We start from the raw sequence: 6219 nt of genomic DNA, 5'->3' as shown, positions 1-6219 counted from the left end.
CTTCCCCATAATTCCAATTATTTTAAAATGTTGTGTGCTACATAATGAACTATCATAAGATGTTTAATCAGTACCATTTTAATTCTTCTGTCATTCATGGACAGTTCTTTTTTTTCACTCTGATGCTTTCATGAAAGCTTTTGCAATTGACTACAATCCAAAAGTGCTTCCTATCAAAGAAATTGATGGAAGAGACTCTGACAAGTACTCTAAAGTATAGGTTTCTAATAACTTAAAAACCATACCAGTAGGGGCGCCTGGGTGACTCAGTCAGTTGAACGTCCTACTTCGGCTCAGGTCATGATCTCGCAGTCTGTGAGTTCGAGCCCCACATTGGGCTCTGTGCTGACAGCTCAGAGCCTGAAGCCTGCTATGGATTCTGTGTCTCCCTCTCTCTCTCTGCCCGTCCCTCACTCATGCTCTTTCTCTCTCTCTTTCAAAAATAAATAAACATTAAAAAAAATTAAAAACATACCACTGAACTGAGTAAGAATTTCCAGAATCTTAATGGAAAACTGATAGATTCATAACTCAATACTGCTAACTCAAAATCAAGCAGAGCACAAATTAATTACAGGGGATTAAATGAACTGAGGAGAATGATCCTTAAGAGTTAAGCTAATCTACTCTGTGATATTGCTGTCATGGCATTGGTGTGGTCTATCTGCAAGGGCCTCAGATTTACACTATCCTCTCCTGGATAACAGACTGTAGAGTCACAAATAAAGTCCTGATATGACTTTTCCAAACAGCCTTATGATTCTTCCTCACCTCTCAGGGCTCTTTGTGAGCCCCTTAGATGAGACCTCTTTGAAGCTTACCAAAACCCCACTCTTTGAATTGACCAATTTAGCCTGAGCCTAGGAGCCCCAAATCCCTCTACCCACAAACCCTAATAAAAAAATGAGCTGTGAGTTCTGCCTTTCTCTCTCTGCAGCCTGCCTTGACCTTCTAGTGTGGCCCCAGGAGGTATGCTGTGTACCCCCTCTGGGATTTATAAGTAATACACTTGTGTTTTAATCCCCTGTGGTCCTTTGTTGAACCACAGCTCACAACCCAACATGTGGGGGATTGCAGGTGCTGTAGAGTGGAGGGAGCCCTGATCACAGAGAAAGTTGGGGAAGGAGACTCTCCTTCCCTGACTGCTGTTTTTCTAAAGGCATGAGGACTCTGGATCCTGGCCCGTATTATTAGGGCACCCTCACTTGAGGAATCATGGATGCTGGGAAAGGCAAACATATGGGGGCTTTACTTAATAAATATTAATTTAACAAAGTCACAAATGATGTCAGGAACATGATGGATTGAATCACACTTGAGGTCAACTATGGGAAATGCCTTTTTAGCTGCAAATGGATACAGACTGGCTTTCACAGGTGGGTAGTTCTGTCTGGGAGGGGTACCCTGCCTTTTGCCAGTTAGTTACACTGGTTTACACTACTGCATACTGCCTATTCAGAGCTCTGCCACAGCTTTCTATCCCAAAGTTCAATCAAGCTCTAAAAAAGCAACCAGAGTTCTCCCAAACCTCAAAGAATTGTTCATTGGGTCTAGTTTGATGTTCTACAGATATATCTTCTGACTGTTAACATCCAGGGAAGGGTGAATTTCTCCAGCAGGTGTTAGACTTTCCATGTGTTTCCAACTCTAGGCATGGACCCAACTGCCAACTGTTTGGTGAACTGACTAAAATTTTCACAAAGTCCCATGGTGTTAGTTAAGGGCATAGACAAATGAGTGCCAACCCCTCTCTAAGTATAGGCTACCATATAAAGGTTCAGGAAAGGAAAGGAGAAGATAAAGGTGTCTTTGGAAGTTGGGGAAGGAGACTCTCCTTTCCCTGAATGTTGTTTTTTCAAAAGGCACGAGGACTCTGGATCCTAGCCAGTGTGATTAGGGCACCCTAACTTGAGGAATCATGGATCCTGGGAAAGGCAAACGCAGCCAAAGCCTGTGGACCCTCTGTTGCTGTATATTGTTCTGCTGTTGCACCTTATCCCCAGATTCTATGGGATACATGGGCCCCACGTCTGGCACATGGTGGTACAAGATCTAATGGCCCTACATAAGCAGCCTGAGAACCTGGTGTCTGCACTGCTTAAAACACTGGAAAAAGTTAGCAGCCTCCTCACTAAATACAAATGCCCCATAGAAGCAGCCTGTTCATTACTCAGTGCTGCTGCACACCAACATGCCAAGGTGTGCTCTGTGCCAGCCCCAGTGATCCCAATAACCATTGTGTTAGTGGAGGCTGACCCCAATCCCAGCGAGGTCTGTTCAAATCCCCTGGCAAAAAGAAGAGGCTGTGTTTGAGTCTGGCCACGGGGGATGTCCATGACAGAATTTCCTGGTAACAATTTGTAAGGTCAAATCAGTGAGGAATAATAGAGAATTAGAAACTGAAACTCAAAATTGTATACATCATGACATTAAAAATGGTTTAAAAGACTTTGTACAGCAGTAGGGAGAGAAATGGGCTGACTAGTTGTTAAGGGTGTTTAATACTGGCTCTGAACTATTACCACTGCAGATATAAGGCAACTAGCTGGTATTTATAAGGATCCCAAAATGTACAAACTTTTAAAAGACTCTCAGAACCTAAAAAATAAAATAAACAAGTAAAAAACCCCTGGAAACAAAGGGCTAAATTCTTGAGGGGTATGGGTGACTCAAACATTCACCCAGGAGAGTCTGCCCATGATTAAGTCAACCAGAACTAGAGCAGAGGCTGAAGATCTCAATACCATAATGGAGGCTTCCAATGATGAGATAGATGGAGTCCAAACCCAAAGGAAAAGTCTCAAAGCAAAAGAATATCTTGTCCTGCATACTTGGATTTTTATGGTTGGTATTAATCCTACTCCTCCTATCTCATTATTACCCTAAAGCCTTAAATCCAGTGGAAAATATTAAATGAATCCTGACACTTTTTTCATAAGATTGGTATGATCCAACGGGTCTATTACTTCTTTGAATATAGCAACCTAGATGATCTGGATTTTATCTTTAAAAGTTGGCCTGGTCCAGATAATTTTTCTTAAAAGGAGCTCCCCCTGAATTACAGAGCTGTGATTCTCCACTGTGATGGGACCTCCCATAATCTTAGGAAGCCCTGGAAGGAATACATCCTCCCTTCCTTCAATCATGAAGGAGACGCTCATCCAGATTCTCAGACTTCAGAATACAAAGGTAGCCCACAACCTCCAGGCCAGCCCTCAGGTGGCAGGCCCACATTCCACCTAGCAGAGCACCTTTTGCACTTCCTGATTCCAGAGCCATGTAATCCTCATCAGGAAACAGCTGTCAGGATGATTCTAAACAGCAGAGCCTTTTAGAACTGGAAGCTCTGCCAGTTGGGGTTTTCCCATGAGTTTATATCTGGAGCAGTGGTATAAGCTCCTCTCTTTAAAACAAGTGATCACCTCACCATGGAGTCCAATTCCAATGGTTCAGAGGCCTTGAGAGGTTCCTGAGGCTTCTTCTGCCCCAAACAAGCCCCTTTGAGCTTGGCAGCCACCTAGAGCTTTACCCTAGGGAGTCAGTGGCCCCCTGGAGTTTGTCCCAACTCCTGGGGGCAATCACTGACTTATGAACTCTGGTGGCTTACTTAGACAAAGACAATTACCAGACTTTTCTGGATCTATTAGACACAGTAATTCCAAGTAACCCTTATAAGTTCCCCAAGGGAACTATGTACACTGTACAAAACAGAAGGTACAACTATAAAGAGAGAACAAATTAAGCTGAATGTGTCTGTCAGCACCATATTTCTAAGATAGGTGCCTGTGGTGGTAGCCCCCATGGCTCTCTCTTTTCCTGTCATAGGTATGGATGCTCTCATCCAGTGACACATCTGGTGAAATAAACCCCAATTTCTGGCCTTTCTCATAAGAGCTGCCAAATAAAACCTACCTGACTAAATGTCTTTGGTAAAAACAGTAAATACAACAATAACTGACTTCAGCCCCTAATGAGAGATACACATGAGACTAGGGTCATTAGCCCTACCATCTTACCTTTTAATAGCTGCATCTGACCAGTCTTAAAATTGGCCACCAGAGGTGCCTGGGTGGCTCAGTGGGTTAAGTGTCAGACTTCAGCTCAGATCATTATCTTGTGATCTGTGAGTTCTAGTGCTGACAGCTCAGAGTCTGGAGCCTGCTTCAGATTCTGTGTCCCTCTCTTTTTCAGTTCCTTCCCTGCTCTTGCTCTCTCTCTCTCTCTCTCTCAAAAATAAACATTGAAAAAAACTGGCCACTACTACCCAAAGGAATCTACACATCCAATGCAATCCCAATCAAAATTGCACCAGCATTCTTCTCGAAGCTAGAACAAGCAATCCTAAAATTTGTATGGAACCACAAAAGACCCCAAATAGCCAAAGTAATATTGAAGAAGTAGAAGACCAAAGCAGGAGGCATCACAATCCCAGACTTTAGCCTCTACTACAAAGCTATAATCATCAAGACTGCATGGTATTGGCACAAAAACAGACACATAGACCAATGGAATAGAATAGAGACTCCAGAATTGGACCCACAAATGTATGGCCAGCAGGAAAGAGTATCCAATGAAAAAGACAGTCTCTTTAACAAATGGTGCTGGGATAACTGGACAGCAACATGCAGAAGAATGAAACTAGACCACTTTCTTACACCATTCACAAAAATAAACTCAAAATGGATAAAGGACCTGAATGTGAGACAGGAAACCATCAAAACCCTAGAGGAGAAAGCAGGAAAAAACCTCTCTGACTTTAGCCACAGCAATTTCTTACTTGACACATCCCCAAAGGCAAGAGAATTAAAAGCAAAAATGAACTATTGGGACCTCATGAAGATAAAAAGCTTCTGCACTGCAAAGGAAACAATCAACAAAACTAAAAGGCAACTGACAGAATGGGAAGAGATATTTGCAAATGACATATCGGACAAAGGGCTAGTATCCAAAATCTATAAAGAACTCACCAAAATCCACACCCAAAAAACAAATAATCCAGTGAAGAAATGGGCAGAAAACATGAATAGACACTTCTCTAAAGAAGACATCCGGATGGCCAACAGGCACATGAAAAGATGTTCAACGTCGCTCCTCATTAGGGAAATACAAATCAAAACCACACTCAGATACCACCTCATGCCAGTCAGAGTGGCTAAAATGAACAAATCAGGAGACTATAGATTCTGGCGAGGATGTGGAGAAACTGGAACCCTCTTGTACTGTTGGTGGGAATGCCAACTGGTGCAGCTGCTCTGAAAAACAGTGTGGAGGTTCCTCAAAAAATTAAAATTAGATCTACCCTATGACCCAACAATAGCACTGCTAGGAATTTACCCAAGGGATTCAGGAGTGCTGATGCATGGGGCACTTGTACCCCAATGTTTATAACAGCACTTTCAACAATAGCCAAATTATGGAAAGAGCCTAAATATCCATCAACTGATGAATGGATAAAGAAATTGTGGTTTATATACACAATGGAGTACTACATGGCAATGAAAAAGAATGAAATATGGCCATTTGTAGCAATGTGGATGGAACTGGAGAGTGTTATGCTAAGTGAAATAAGTCATACAGAGAAAGACAGATACCATATGTTTTCACTCTTATGTGGATCCTGAGAAACTTAACAGAAGACCATGGGGGAGGAGAAGGAAAAAAAAAAGTTCTAGAGGGAGGGAGCCAAACCATAAGAGACTCTTAAAAACTGAGAATAAACTGAGGGTTGATGCGGAATGGGAGGGAGGTGAGGGTGGGTGATGGGCATTGAGGAGGGCACCTGTTGGGAGGAGCACTGGGTGTTGTATGGAGACCAATTTGACAATTTCATATTAAAAAAAAAAACCCTAAAACAAGAAAGTATTTTATATTCTCTTGAAAAAAAAAAACAAAAAAACAAAACAAAAAAACTGGCCACCAATTAATGGAGATGAACAATTGGCTATCAAAATGTAAGTGTGTAATTTTTTTCCATTAAAGCTCTCATTTCCAATATATAGAGATGATAGATGACATTAAAAATCTCAGGGCCTCAGGGCGCCTGGATGGCTCAGTCGGATGAGGGTCTGACTTCAGCTCATGTCATGATCTCGCGGTCTGTGGGTTCAAGCCCCATGTCAGGCTCTGTGCTGACAGCTCAGAGCCTGGAGCCTGCTATGGATTCTGTGTCTCCCTCTGTCTCTGTCCCTCCCCTGCTTATGCTCTGTCTCTCTCTCTCTC

The sequence above is a fragment of the Prionailurus viverrinus genome, chromosome B3 (genome assembly GCF_022837055.1).
Source record: "Prionailurus viverrinus isolate Anna chromosome B3, UM_Priviv_1.0, whole genome shotgun sequence".
Classification (NCBI taxonomy): domain Eukaryota; kingdom Metazoa; phylum Chordata; class Mammalia; order Carnivora; family Felidae; genus Prionailurus; species Prionailurus viverrinus.
Note: the sequence above shows the minus strand (reverse complement) of the source record.